Source organism: Centrocercus urophasianus, unplaced genomic scaffold (assembly GCF_019232065.1).
Source record: "Centrocercus urophasianus isolate 14NV4802_14NV808 unplaced genomic scaffold, USGS_Curo_1.0 seq_2, whole genome shotgun sequence".
Taxonomy (NCBI): Eukaryota; Metazoa; Chordata; class Aves; order Galliformes; family Phasianidae; genus Centrocercus; species Centrocercus urophasianus.
Genome location: NW_024884755.1, coordinates 4,207,215 through 4,222,850, shown reverse-complemented (window position 1 = coordinate 4,222,850; position 15,636 = coordinate 4,207,215).

Below are 15,636 nucleotides of genomic sequence, written 5' to 3'. Positions count from 1 at the left end.
TTATGACCTTAGTTGTTGGCTGGCATTGCTGCATTGGTTGGGAAAATTAAACAGGATTCAACTAGATCAACCTGGCTTCCTTCATGAGTGGGGGTGAGTGGAACGTGTATCCCTCATCCGCACTGCTCCCTGGTCATATGGATTTCAAAGGATTTGGAGCAAAAATACGGAGAAGCCTGAATAGCAAACTAGTTGGAACTGGAGGCTGCCTCAGCAGTTGCAGCAGGTAGTTTACTTAGGGAGCAGAGGTGTCACTGGCAGAGGCACATGTGTTACCCAGACAAAGGTGAAGATGATCCTCTTTCTAATAAGTTTTAAGTTGATGCTGAGAGGGAAAAATGATAATCAAATTTACGCTTGTATTAAATTTGAATTTATAAGCTATAATAGGAGAAAAATTGCTACAAGTATCTAGCAGGATCTCTCAGGTAATGCTCTGGTTAGTTCATTTATCTTACGTAGCGATTCAGCTTTTTAATTTTATTTTGTTTTCTGTACTGGTATCTCTAGAGGAAACATGGTAAATAGAAGAAAATATGAAGAGCATTAGGCCACATGGTGGTGTAATATGCAAAGGAAAATGAACCAGTCATGTCAAAGTTAGTGGAATGTACACATAGACACATTTATTTGCTTATTAAAGCAGTAGTGGTTATCTGATTAAACCCAGTACGTGGTATTACTATGAGCAGTCACTTTTTAAGACCTTTAATTGCAAGCCTAGTAAGTACATTTGCTAGGATCAGTGGTGGTTTTAGCTCAGCTTTCTCTGAAGGTGCCTGCATTCAACTTGCTGGTGTTCTGCTTCCTAGTTCAGGAATCCTGAAAAGGTTCACAGTGGAAAAGCTAAAATTTAAAAATGGAGATGACCACATCTGCAGCCCCCATGGTGTATGTCTCCCAGTAAAAGCCTTGGTTTTCATCTGCTGCGGCCTGGGCATCTCTCACGGGTGCAGCAGCTTCTCTTCAGCTCTGTGTTTTGTGTGTGACAGAAGCTGGGGAGAAGCTGTGCCATGGGACTGCTTGGGGAGATACCTCTAACGGCAAGCTGTGGTGAGAGCAGGACTAAGGGGTGCCAACAGTGTGCACAGTGTGACTGCAAGCACACCCACCTGCAGCAGCGACAGCACTGAAGCACAGGCACACTGGTACAGAGAGGTGCAGTGCTCTGCAGCCTTGAGCAGAAATGAACCACTTCTTTCAAGGCGTTTCTCTGTTCTCTGAATATGGCTCTTGGAACAGCTGATGGCTCTTTTTGCATTTTCACTAGACTGTTATGATGTTCTGTAACAAGACATAGGTGTTTCTTTTATTAAATGCTTCTGTTTTCCTTGGTTTTACAACTTCATAATTATTTAAGGCTTCATTATTTTCCTAAGTTTTTACTTAAAATTTTTGGTATAGGCAGTGAAGTGGGAATGTGAAGTAGTCATCGCTATTAATGCTCCCTAACTTTTGCTGTGTTTAAATTCCTTAAACTAATAATAAACACACATATATGTACACACATATCTCAATCTGTTCCATGCAGTAGGATGCAGATCCTTTTAAGAAGTCGGGCTGGGATTGGAAGTTGAGAATAGCTGAAATGAAATGAAAACCAGGAGAGATGTTTTCTGACTAGGCTGATGCACTGGATCGCTGTACAAATTTTAGTTATTCCAAATTCTTTAACAATAATTAGTGTGATGTGATATGGGAGGGAATATGGATGCAGTTGCTGAGAGGAATGTGATTCCGCTACTCCCGTTTTATGCTTCTTATTACGCTGCTCTTTTATGGAGAGAGTTTGCCAAAAGGACTGCAGTGAATGACCAGTAAATGATCCGTTTTTGTAAAAATCGCCTTTAAAAAGCTAAAGAATTTGGTCCAGAGAGCGGGGGAAGGAGTTAAAGGGTTTTATCATGTAACTGCTCAGATGTGGTCTGTTTGGATAGACACAAATTCCTTGTCACTGCTTATTAAGGTTGTTATGCCAGGTGTTTGTGCATGATTGTCTGACAAGAACTGGATGTGATCAATTCAAAATGGCCTTGTCAGCCCGCATGAAGGATTCGCTCGGAGATACAGGTGGATGTACATGTGTATGATTTATTCCCACAGGGTATTCATGTTGCTGCTTGAAGTACTTCTCCTAATTTTGTCATCTGATCACAATCAATGTTTTGTTTATTCTTTCTGTTAATTTAAACCATGAAAACAACAATAAGGGTGCTCCTTATAGGATTTTTGTATCTCCTATTAAATGAAATCAGTCACTCCAGCGATTGAGCTGACTGCTGCAATGAGCTTTAGAGATCAGCCCCTCACTGCAGCCAGTTCCTTCTTCCCCACTCTGGTAGAAAGTTAACTGAATTACAGCATGTAGGCCTGGGAGAAATACCAGATTGTGATCTTGGAACTGGAATGGACTTCTTGTGTACCTTTCTGTAAGTCCTTCTTTCTCTTCTTTCTTTCCATGCCTCCAAAGGAGACTGCTAATTCCAAAAACTGCCTGCCAGGGTTACAGAACTTTTTACATAGATCTGCATTAGGCAACTGGGAGGATGCGTGGTGGTGTGGTTGTTTCCTGTTGTTATACCCTGATTTCTCTGAAGGACGTTGTCTTCCGTACTGAGAATGGAATGATCCACTGTAATTTAAATTTTAAACTCATGTTTTTTTGTGTTGTTTTTGTTCTGTTGTCTTATGACAGGTGGCTCCATGGGCTGACTGGGCAAGTTTTAAAAACTGATTTTTTTCTGTCCTCATGTGGCTAATATGACTTTTTTTTTTTTCCCCCGTATAGAGTACATGAATTTCATTTAGAGCTACCCTCATGCCAAGCTTCTCTGTCTTGGAAAATTGTGCTGAACCTTACAGCAAGATGGCCCCCAAACCCATGGTACATTGAGTCACATAACTTCTAGCCTTCAGGGTTTTGTTTTGCTTTGGTTTTAGCACTCTCTCATCTTTCTTGATGCAAAGTAAAGCTTGGAAATATGTATTCCAGAGATAAAATTAACAGAAAATGAAAGTGTACAACTTACATTTGTTTTAAGATCATACAGTTTCTCTTGTGGAAATTGTGGCATTTTGAATGATTGATGTTTCTATTTTTTTTCTCTTAAATCTTGTCCTTATTGAAATATCTTTATTCAGTTGTGTGAAAGCTGGAGATATTTCTAAATGTATCTCCCAAACTGGAACAATTCCTGAGTATTCTTAAGCCAAACATACGCACAGGAAGCAGCACAGGAAGAAGTTTTAAACACACAGTAGATGGCACTTCAGAGTTCTTGCTGGGAAGGTTTGTTGGAGAGTATGTTGCAAATATTCTTCTGCTTTCTGTAGAAACTATTCCTGGTTTTGCCAGTGGATGCTACATACAAAAAGACAATGCAGCTTTAGAAAAATAATTTGAAATTCTACTTGATTTCATTGTAGGGATAAATACAAGTCATGCTTATTCGACTGAAACCTTATATTTATTGCTACCTGCCAGAATTCTTGCTTTATATTATAGAGTAACACTTTGTAGCTGCCAAATTTTTCTGGAGATGAAGTGATAATCTCAGGCTATGAGTGGTAAATTGCTTTGGAATAATAGCTGCTGCATAAATGTAAATTGTTACCTTATCAAATGCAAATGTAGCATAACATGCTTTTCAAACTACTGATGAGTGTTTTCTCTACAAGTCTGATGGCCTTTTAAAGATACAGTAGTTTATTTGATCAGCCTACAGATTTCTTACTTAACACATGGGGATTGTTGTTCTTACTGACACAAACAAAAATTACGTAGAGCAATTATGGGATAAAATAAGTCCTACAGAGTTTTTCTTAGGCTTAATATTTTAATAACCAATCAGGTTGCTTATTTTTTAATTAAATTAAAAGAAATATTTTATTGTAATTCTTACTGAAATACTTTTCTTTTTTGGTCTGTACCTGCATTAGACAACACTTGGAATCTATTCTGGGTGTGAAAAATAATTAATGATTTTAACATCAAAAACACTGCGATTGAAATAATTACTTGGGGGATTTTTAACTGAAGTGCAATATAATTTTTATTGTTTCAGGCCCATTCGTAGGCCTTTTTTAATAGGAGGAAGGAAAAAAAAAAGAGAGAGACAATAATATGAGTGGTTTCATCAGCAGCCTGCATGATGATCCAATTCTTAGCAGCCTCCTTGTGGTTGTTAAGAAGTGCTGGGATCTCAGTTCTATGTGGCTCAATTTACTGCTCATCTGAGCAACCATAATGATGTGAATACATCTTTGCAGAACAAGCACTGAAATTTGACAGATAATATGCTTATAAATGATTTGGTTTCGCAAACTTTATGCAATGAGGAAAGAGAGGAAAAATAGGAAGTATTTAAGTAGAAATTGCTTAGGAAGAATGGGCATTGCTAAGCACATCAGTGAGCATACAGCAAGCAGGGGGAAGAACTGCAGGTGACTGGGAATTGTCAAGTTCTGTTACAGTTGTGCAAAGATCAGAAAGCCAAGTTTGATGAGAAGTGATAAGACTAAAAAACAACATTAAGGCTTAAATAATGATATAAAATGTATTCCCACAGCACGTGAAAAAAAATCTTTTTGGGTGGTGAACTTTTAACAGGTCCAACGTTGTTTCACTTTGTGCTGAGCTATAATTCATTGGTAATGCATGCATACATATTTTTAAGACTACAAATGGTAGGCCGTTATGTATCTAAATGAAGTGAGTTTTATGCATGTGCATTTTAGCAAGTCTAATTTCAGTCTCGTGGCATGTTCACATAAAGTAAACACTGTCACTCTGTGTTTTGATTTGATTCATTATTACTCTGACATAATTCATGTTGTAAGACCTGGGATGGGAATAATGCTAGTACAGCAATAAGCAAGATGGCAAAAACTGAAATTAAATTCTCTGGAGATGTATTGCTAAGCTGAACTGAGGACCAAAAAGGAAGAGAAAGCAGTTGTTTTCTGTCACCCCTTGCTGAGTATATTAATTTATTTTTGATTGTTGCTCGACACATGATCTTGAAAAACTTGTGCGCGTTTCTAACAATAACCATGAAGAAACAACTTCTGGGTAATGATAATTCTGATAAAAGCTGAAGGATGTAAAGGAGAATATCTTTCTTCTGCAAGTATTTTTTAAAATTATTTTCTACTTTTACTAACATTTCCCAGTTAGGAAAATACTGTGTTCAGAAGAGCTACAGGAAAAAATGCTAGATACATAAATCATATTTCTCCTGTTCTTTGGGTATCTAAAGATTCTGCATGGTTCTTATCTTTAAAAGTAACATGATGTTGTACAGCTGCTTGCTGATGCCTGACTCAACGGTGCCTGAACACCTCCCCACCGGCCTGCAAGTGGCACGGCGTATTCTACTGCAGTGATTAAAATAAGCATTATTTTGTGAGAAAAGGTCTAATGCATAAAGTGAGTCTGAATAATTATTAAGGCTGAAGATAACACAAAGCAAAAAGCTTTCTCTGAAGGGAAGCTGTTTTCCTCTCATGCTCCTGTTGGTATCACTGTAGCGTCACAGCATTTCACAGGAATACAGATTGCTCTCATACAATGGCTTACTTAGCAGTCTCCCCAGCTATTTCAAACCTTCATTACAGCTATGTAACTCTACCATTATTTCACAATCTGAGTTAAAAAAGAAAAAGCAGAGCATTTGTTTATCCAATGTAAACTAGGTGATAGTGCTAATATTTTTGGAGATTACAAGTTTACACAGGTGATTAATTGACTTGAATGGCCTTCAGGTATAATTCACATTCTTGCAAAGGTGTTCCATAGCTTTTTCTTGGCCACAGTCTACTCTTTTTGCTTTAACACTTTGGCAGTAATAATGCTGTCAGAATTCAGTGCATTTTCCTCCATAAGCCAGCCAGATATCTGGTGCCTTTGAATTTATTATCAAAGAAAGAAGTATATGGCTTAACTGGGCTACTGTGTGCTCGTGTCAGCTGAACTGGGGAGTAAGGGTGTAAGTGTGATGACTTCACTTAGCCAGCAGGCAGTTAATTAAGTAATAACCTTTTCAGTTAAATGTGTGAGTCTTTAAATAAAGTCAAACTTCTCTTAGTCCCTGTTGATAGATTTCAAGCCTTTTTTTATTAGAAGGAGATTGCAATACACACTGACCATAGGGATTACATCTTCTTCCTCGTGCTGAAAAAGCTTATTTTGTGAATGCAGTGTTCAGGGCACTTTGCAGCCAGGATGTTCTCCTGCTTTTGTAACATGACTGTCTGCCTTGGCTACTGAACCAAGATCTGGATTTACAGAGGTTAAAAGTACTTGTATTCCTATGTCAAGCTTGGCAGATGGGGGTTTAACAGCCAACACTGATATGTTCTATGGAGCAAGTATTGATAATAATATTTGCTGACCAGAAAGTAGAGTAAAATAGGCAGCACTACTGTTTCTTAATAAGAGCACTGTATTTCACAAACAGTTAATGCTATCTCCTCCTAAGAGTTTAGGAGATCAGAGTTTAGTTAGTTTAACCCACAAAACAAACAAACAAAGACTTTTTACAGTTTGTTAGCACAACTTAGGAGTATTTTAGCTCAGATTTATTCAAAGCTCAGTTTTACTCTTGAAATCGAGTTACTGTAGGATTACTTCAGTACAAACAAGATAAGAATTTGACTTTCATTTTAAATAATTCTGAGTTTTGTTCTATAGCCTTCATTTTACAGTGACTAGCACAGAACTTCAGCTACTGAAAATACACAAGCAATAAGAGGAATGTGTATCTTGAAGCAGCTGTGAAAAGATGCTGTTGAATGACACCTCTGCAATCAGTAAGTCAGAGCAGAATCAAGCATATTGTTTACTTCACAAGAAGGCCAAAACTGAAGAGCTGCAGCCTCACTTCTGAGTGATTCGTAGTGTTTGCTACCACATCTATCTGCATAAATATGCTTCCTCACAGAGTTTAGATGAATAGAAATGCCTCCTCTTTGGCTTTATTAATGTCATTTATTTTTAATAGAGGCGAAAATTGAAATAAGTTCTTTATGTGAAGTCTGTTGAGGAAAGGAATCTGGGGAAAAAAAACTTAAAAGTTAATTTTTTTTATCTTGAAATCTTGTGCTTAGTAAGTGTTTAAAAATTTCTGGCAGTCCTGTTAGTAAAAATAATTATTCACAGCCTTCTGGGTGTTGTGGATCTTTTCATTTTATATGTTCAAAAGAAAGGGGATTCTTCCAAATCCTCAAATGTACAAAAGTACATTAATTTCATTTTCATCACATTTCTTCAGCGCATTAGATTTGCAAGGATTTCTAACACAGAGATTTAGCAGCAGTGTGGGAAGACAAGTTTTTTTTTCTTTTCAGGAGGGCGTTTTGGGTCATTTTAGATGAAAGAAACTTCAGTTCATGCTATTATGTTGGTTTCCTGGTTGCAGTTCAGTTTTGATTCCTCCTCTAGAGAACACGCGAAGGGGAAAAATGTTAGCAACTGCACTGGACCTCTGGGTTGTTGGGTTTCTTTTTAATTTTTGCATATATTCTAGTTAATACTTTTGAATAATGTCAGCCTTACTTCTCAGGTTAGTCCCACTGATTATCTTTTTGGCAGAAGCGTGCTTGTTATATAGGATCAGAATAACTGGAAGTGGTGGATCTTGACTGTTTGATCAAGGCAGTCTGGTTCCTTAGTAATATGGAAGACAGGCACAGTCTAACTAAATACAAGATGGCGCTGCCAGGTAATGCTGTGGATTACAAAAGCAGTTCTGTATACCTCAACCATTGCACAATACAGAGGCTGTAAAACTGTCCACTAAACTGGGATTCTTCTTGCGCAGCCATTGCTTAGGGCTCCGTGTGATGTAAGACCACAGGAGGGATGTTTTTGGTAGTGTGTTGTCCCTAAAATATCTGAGTTATTAGAGTGAGAGTTTTATACCTTCAGAATAAAATAATCTTGAAGGAAAACACTGAAGTGACCTCTTGGTACGAGTTGTGTGCCACCTCTACTACAGGTGCAATGATAAATCCTACTGCTCTTTTATGATAAATCACTTCAGTGTATTAAATCATGTAGGTTGTTGGCTGTCTGTGTGGGTGCTTATGAAGAATGTCCTCCAAAACAGAAATGTTTGAAGTTCTGGTATCTATAGCAAATCTGGTCATGTTCTTCCCTGTTTATTTTTAGCCAAATGTAGATAGATGTTCCTAATCACCAAACCACTTGCTGAATGTTTTAGATGGGTCTGTTTCTCTGGGAGTGGCTACTACACTCAGTATTCTTGATGACAACTGGTATTTCATACATGCAGGATATTAACAGCGTAAGAGCTTTATTTCTTGCTACTCAGTGTTTTACAGGTTGTTTCTGTTAAGGGTAGATTTTTTTATGTAAGAAGACGTAAGAGCAGCTCCATATTTGCAGAGAATATGTGTAGTCTTAGCAATGGTTGGAATTAAATGGCAGCAAAATAATTTCCTGGCTTATAGTTCCTAATCTTTTGCTTTGGAAGGTGTAGTTGCTCTTGCTTTCTCTCCCAGTTTTCTCTCAGGGCTGTATTACCATGCCTTTCTTCCTGTGTCCTTGACTTTCCTGCTGCCTAATTTTATTTTATTTTTTGCCTCTGGCTGCCTCAAGCTGTTTTTAGTGTTCAGTTTTAAGTTGCATGTGACTCCACCAAAAATCTCTAGGCTGATTTTAGCATTCAGACATGAGGGAAAACCTCAGCCCACCTGTCCCAACCTCTAGAACGTCAAACCAGGCTTGCAGGACTGTGTTGAAAATGGTGGCTTCCTCGTCCAGCTTTTACCATGACAGAATGGAATTTAAGCTGTTCTCTTAATGGCACGTGGCTGCTCTACCTCCTGGCCTGGAGCAGTTTATAAGATTACCTGTAGGTCAGACTCCCGTTCCCGGGGAGCTACCCTGTTGTCAGCGTGACATTTTAGCCTTTAAGCCTTTGAAGAGCTTGAATGCATGCTTCTTGCACACACCTTACTATGAGAAGGCAGCATTAGTACTTCTGTGTGCAGCACATACCACTTGGAATGTTACTGCTGTGCCACCTCTTCACTCATTTTCTTTGAGCACATTATTCAGCATTTAGGTCAGCACTGACTTTTCCAATAAGGTTGCATAGAACAGAGGTTTTTACACTATTGAAAGGATATCTGATATGACTTCAGATACTGATTATAGGAATTGTGGCTTCTATGTGGAACTGAAGTTCCATATTTCAGCATCTTAGTTCCATAATCAGACATGCATTTGCTTAACAGTAGGGAGAATCTATGGATCTATGGCCGTTATTTATCATGCAGAGAAAACCCACCACTGTTTTGAAGGAAGAGTTTCTCATGCTTAGTGATTTTGAGACTGATATTGACAGGCTGGTGGATTTTGCATTCGTGTGACAACTGATGCTGCTTTTAAAATGCATTTTGTTAACCTTATTTTTGGTTTTGATTAGCATTAGAATATAGCAAATTACAACATTGTCTGACGTGTACTCTGACTGTGCTGCTGTAGAGGTTAGGGTTTCATTCGTCCTTACCCAAAATAGCTTGCTATCTAAATAAAAACCATAATGCAGCTACAGCTTTTTATATTTGGTGAAGTTATGGCCCAGAATATTTTTCTATATTTTTACCTAATCATATTTTCAGTGACTCAAAATGTAGTGTACATCAAATCCCGTTAAGAAATTAAAGCTTTTAAAATTTAGGAAAACTTTCCGTCTCACAGTTTTATTTGCTCGTAATTCATGCTTATGTGATTTATGATGTGACTGGATTAAAACTAAATAGAACACTAAGAGCTGACATATTGTGTATAAGAAAATTCCTTTACTTTTTAAGGATTTGAACCTGTGAAATCCAGCAGAGCTCTGATAGAAGCCGTTGCACTGTGCCGAGCTGCTGCAGCATTGGTGTGCAGTAGGGCAGGTGCTTTCAGTGACCACCAGCTCACTGTGACTGTTGCTGTTCTCACCAGATCTGGTAATTACGAGAAGCCTGGAATACTTTCATTGTATGTCAAAGCAACCAGGGTTGTGGGACAGAATGCAGTTGACGTGGTGGTGCTGGAGGATAGGCTGCTGCCATAGCAGCCTTTTCCTGTGGCTCTCACAGAAATAATACTACAAAAAGGGTGCTAGGTGCAGGCCCTACTTGTGGTGGTGTTAGAGCGTTTAGCACCAGGTAGCTGTTTCCTTTCTTAGATGACTCCAGGGAGAAAAATGTATCAGCACTTTATTTACATTGTTTATATTATTTTTATAATGACATATGCCAATCTCTCTTTAATGTGATTCTTCTGATTTAACTTGAATCTTAATTTTAATTATTTAATTATTTAAGGCTTCTTGTTGAAGTTTCTTCTCTCTCTCCAGTGCTAATTAATTATGTTTTTTTTTTTTCCTAGATGTTGTATGGTCCATGGGGAAGCACTCATAGAGATTATTTGGCATATTGGGCTAAAGGATGGAAGCCTAGTGAGATGTGAATATATATATATAATTATAGCACGGTGTTGCAATCAAGGTGTACACCATAGACATAGTAAGTGATTTGATTTACAATGGAAGGTAAATATGGTATAGCAGTGGTTCCCATTTATATCTTCACTATCATATAAGCTAGCATAAAATACTCTTTTTTTAAAAAAAGAGTAATTTTGCCTAAATAAGTGGGAACTGTGTGTAGTCAGTAATTGCCATTCTCGTCATAGCAGCAAAGCAAAAATATGTAGTGTTACTTTGAGGATGCTATTTTGGATGAAAGAATGCTGTGTTTCAAGGCTCATGGAAAGTTTGATTAACACTTTAGAAATGATGTATTTGGGATGTTTTTGTGTGTGTATAGAGTTACTGCTGTGAAGAATTAGTCTTGGGTTGTAAATAAGCCTGAGCATGATGATTCCTTGTCCAAGACGTTTGAAGGTTATGTCTCTTTGAGTTTTGCTTCTAAAAGTAATGGTGCAGAAATACTTTTCTTTTTGAAATGTTTTTTTTTTTCTTTTTTTTTTTCCTGTCAAATGCTGACTACAAATTCAGCTGGGTTCTGTAGCATTTCTGTTCTTTCCAGATGCAGTTTGGTACAGAGTATTTGCCTCTTCTTCCACTGTTCCTTACAGCTGCTTTTTTGCCACCACTGGCCCAGCCTCTTACAAGTAGGCAGCTGCTTACAGTGAAGAAGCTGCACTTTGAAACAAAGGTCTTTTTTAAAGTCATCTGTTAGTTTGTTTTTTTTTTTTTTAATTTGTTCTCTTTGGCCATGTAAGTAGTGGAAAATCATTTGATCTACATTGCTTGTATAGGTTGTATTTCTGGGAGAATGATGGAGTTCTTCGATGATGTGAGCCTTCAGTCTTTGAGCTAGTTTGTGTTGGAAGCTTACAATGCAGCAAGGACCTGGTAACGTCAGAGTGATGATGTCCTGCTGAGATGTAAAGTTTGCAACCCAAAAGCAGAAGGAAAAAGATAATGATACTGTCCTGATCAGAAGCTGAATGAAAAATCATCTGTTAATTTGGAGGGTTTTGTCAGAGGAAGCCAGAACAGAAGTTCCTACGTTCCTGGTCAGAGGGATCAAGTTTGGAACATGAATTCAGGAACCTTTCTGAGGTCAGGGATAGAAGGTGTGCACAGAGCACTTAGAACAGGAACAAGACTGTACTTAATAACTACCTTGGTCGAGATGGTGTGGGGGAAGGCTTGTGTATTCCTTATTCTGAGCCTTTCCCCGAGAAATAACCTGCACATTTGCCAACTGTGCAGTGTTTGGGGAACTTGCAGGGATACTGCACAGTGGTATCTTTACATGTTTATCAAATTCGTGCTTACTTCATATGCTGAAAATGATGCAAGTAGTAGTTGGAAAAAGAGTTTCTTGAGAATAACAGGGCATTCAGGAAAGCAGATGAGAACAGTGGTGCGTAGGATGTATTTTTTTCTTGTGAAAGATAGGTTGGAAATCTTTACCACAGCAAATTCATTCAAAGACACATTCATATGAGCTGCTGTTTGCAATGCACATAGGAAACCAGCCTTGTCATTTTTCACTCATAATCCACACCACAGCCTAGAATCCAGGAAAGCTTTGGGAAGCCATAGCTGACATTGTAATGGTGTATGGCTTTACCACAGTGTGAATTCCTTTTAATGTCAGTTTCTCTATGGGGGATTAGCCACCACAGATGTCACAGATCCTGGGAATATCTTCCATGATAAAAAAAGGAAAGCTGGCATCTCAACTGTCATTTAATAATCTACAGACTTGTTAATTTATATGTTTTATGATACTTGATACCTGCAGATACAATGAACCTGTTCTTCAATTTCTTGCTGGTTTGATTGTAAAATGTACATTAATTTATGTTCTTGTAGAACAGTTAGATTATAAAATGTTGTGTTGTCTTTGTTTTGACATTTTTGACATACCAGTGGATAGATCAGGAGTGCCAACCTTCTCATTGCGTGCATCTTGCAGCAAGCCTCTTTGATTAATGATCTCTCCCTTGCTTTTCTCTCCCTCTCCTCCCCATGTAACGGTAGTCTAAAATGCTGATTAAGGTCAAAACAAGTTTATGCCAGTTAAAAACGGACATATGGAAAGTTCCAGCACTGAACCCCACAAGGTATGAGGGAGGAATTTATAGCCTTGGGATGCTCCCAGTGCTTCTCTTTAATTAACTACTGTAAGCATCCTAAAATTCTCAACTACAATCTGCCTGACAACAGGGAACCCTCTAAATCTGTGTTTAGTTGTAATCACCCTGCCAACCACTATTCAGTATAGATGTGTATATCAGGTGTTCTGTGGCCTCCAAGCAAACATCTTTTGTTCTGCATTGTGCAGTGGGAAATATAAGTCAATTCATTTGTTTTCCTCTTATTAAAGAAAGTGTTATGATTCCTAAATAATATTTTATTAATCTTACTTATAAAAGCATGTTTGTTTCTTTGTTTTTAAGAAATGGACAAAAAGGCAGCATTCCACAAGGATTTTAAGCATGTAACTGCTCTTTTTTTGCAGTTTTCTTTCACTTGTTTCTAATGAAGGACACTTAACTGTCCTGTGGAGGTGGGGGAAAAAAAGAAAAAAAGTTTGTCAGTATTTAATCCTTTTGAAAAGTAGATCCTTGTGATCTGTACCCTAGTAGTGATCTGAAAAGCAAATGGGATAGTATTCTTCCTTGCTTATGCAACAGAAGCCGTGTTTCAGTTGTTCTTGTGGCCTTCTGCCCCTGAATCTGAGTTGTCTGCTACCTGCTACAACTCTAAAGCACTTTACAGAGTGACTGTTTTCCAGGATACTTCACTCTGGAAGTGTGACCAGCCAGATGTGTTTGCAGAGGAGCTCATGTTTGACTTTTTTTAACGTCTTTTTCAGCTGGATATGGATAACCTATTAGTGCTATGGCTTAGTTCTCCACCAAATGGTGTCTGCAGACTTGATCAATATTTATGTATTTTTCTTCTTTGTCAACATGAAAGAGTGAAGCACCATTGACCTCTTTTCTTATTAATGATTCATTTTGTAATTCATTAATGTTTGCCTGGCTTTTTTTTTTCACACTAAATTTTAATTAAATGAAGAGTGGGTATTCATCAAAGATCTTGCAGCAGTGCAGTTAATTATGTCTATACTTCCCAACTTCATCGATCAAACTCATCATTTCATAAAAGAATGAGATGAAATGAATCTGATGAGATCTTTATGCCTTTTCCCAGGCTGCCATACAGTTAGGAGATGTGTTTGCCCTACAAGCACCTAGAGACTTGCATCTCTTAAGTGGTTAGAATTCTGCTAAAAGCTCTCATGTAGTAGCTATAGAAACATGATAATGCACAACACACTGTTATGCAATTGTCATTTATTCTTGTAATGGTTGGTACAGACAAACTTTGCTGCAGCATGGTGTGGGTATGCCCAAGTGGGCTGGCCTGGGCCATTAATTACAACACAGGGCTTAGGGGGAGCTTGAGCACCTGCAAGCGTGTCAGCTAAATATTGTCATGGTTTGTTTGTACTCTGCTTTGTGCTGGTAGATTGTACATCTTCATAATAGGCATTTTAAAGCAACATTGAGTCTGTTTACACAGATCACATTTAATATGTATCTGTAGGGTGTAAGGATTTGTGGAAAGATTTCAATACACACAGAAAATTGAAGCGCTGAAATTCTAATTTATTTATTATTTTTTTTTCAGTAGTACTGTGGACAAATAATGGCATATCTGTTTCCATGAAATAATATTTTTGTCTTTGTTTTCATGGTTTATTTATTCACTGCCAGAGTTAACATTGATCAATTCAGCATTGTGGAAAAATTACCTAGAAAAGGTATGGAGAGGTGTGGATGTGTTGGCTTTTATCTCACTGGGTGAGCCAATGGTTTTGTTTAAAGAAAAGGGTAAAAAGCAGTGTCTGGGTTACATTCTACAGTGCTGTAAAATTTTGTCGTACTAGCCTATATTTATTTCCTTTGAAGATAAATCACCAGTCATCCCTTTATTTCTTTTCTTACCTTTGTCCTTGACCCTAACATTTCACTGTTGAACCCCTCATAAATGTTATCTTTTTTTGACACTGGCCAAAATGGGCACACATCTCTGATGAGGCTGTTTCATTGCTTGCAAAATATCATAGTTAATGGAGAATTTCTGAAACTGCAAAGGGCAGCTAGACAGCTGACTGAAAATCCGTGTCAGCTGAATACTTCACTCTTTTTACCTTTGAAAATCTCACCATATAATAATATTTCCCTCTGAAGTTGGGTGAATAAGAAAGATAACAGATGTCTGTGTATCGTGATTGCTTACCCAAGACATTGCTCTGTAAATCTAGTAAGTGGGGATCAAGATACTTTGTGATATGCTCTATCCTGTCAAAACAGAGGCTAAATCTTTTCACTGAAGTAGTGATTAGGAAATGTACGTTTAATCGGAATAGTCTGTATGTGACACTACAAAGGAGTAACACAGAATTATTTTTGGTGACATACACTGCATGCAGTGCAGGTAAGAACAATGTGCACTGCGTAAAGATTTTCAGTACCAGCTTTATAAATTCAGAGAGGAAATTTGAAAATTCTGGTGTATGAGCATGCTAAAAACATTCCTGTTTTCTGAAGTTCCTTAATTTTGACTTACAAAGGACTCTGCTAAGGGCTATGTTAATAGAGGCAATTTGTAGCTATTTTTCAAACTTTAAGTGTTCACAAGCACTGTTGGTTTTTTTTTTTTTTGTTTTTTTTTTTTTTTTTTTTTTTTTCTTTTACATACAAGTAGAACTGGTGCAGTAAGTTTGCTGCAGAAAGTGGGAAATGTGGGCTGGCTGTATGAACAACAATTGTGTAAATTGCCCACATGTCTCAGTCCCACAGACTCTCTATGAAACATTTCCACCTGTGAATGCCTGTTTTGCTTAGAAAAGTGAGATTTAGCCTGCATCAACACATCAAAGTTGCGGTGCCCTTGTAGCCCAGATACATACACTGCAGTTAGCTTTAATCTTCAGTAACAGTAGTAGCAAAGATGTTGTGTGAAGGGCTCCAGCATGGAGCAGCAGCCAAAGGAAGGGTCCATTAAGTGGGTTGTATTTCATTTAGTAGTCCACAATGCAGTTAGTGCCAGGTGACTTGCGTAGTGT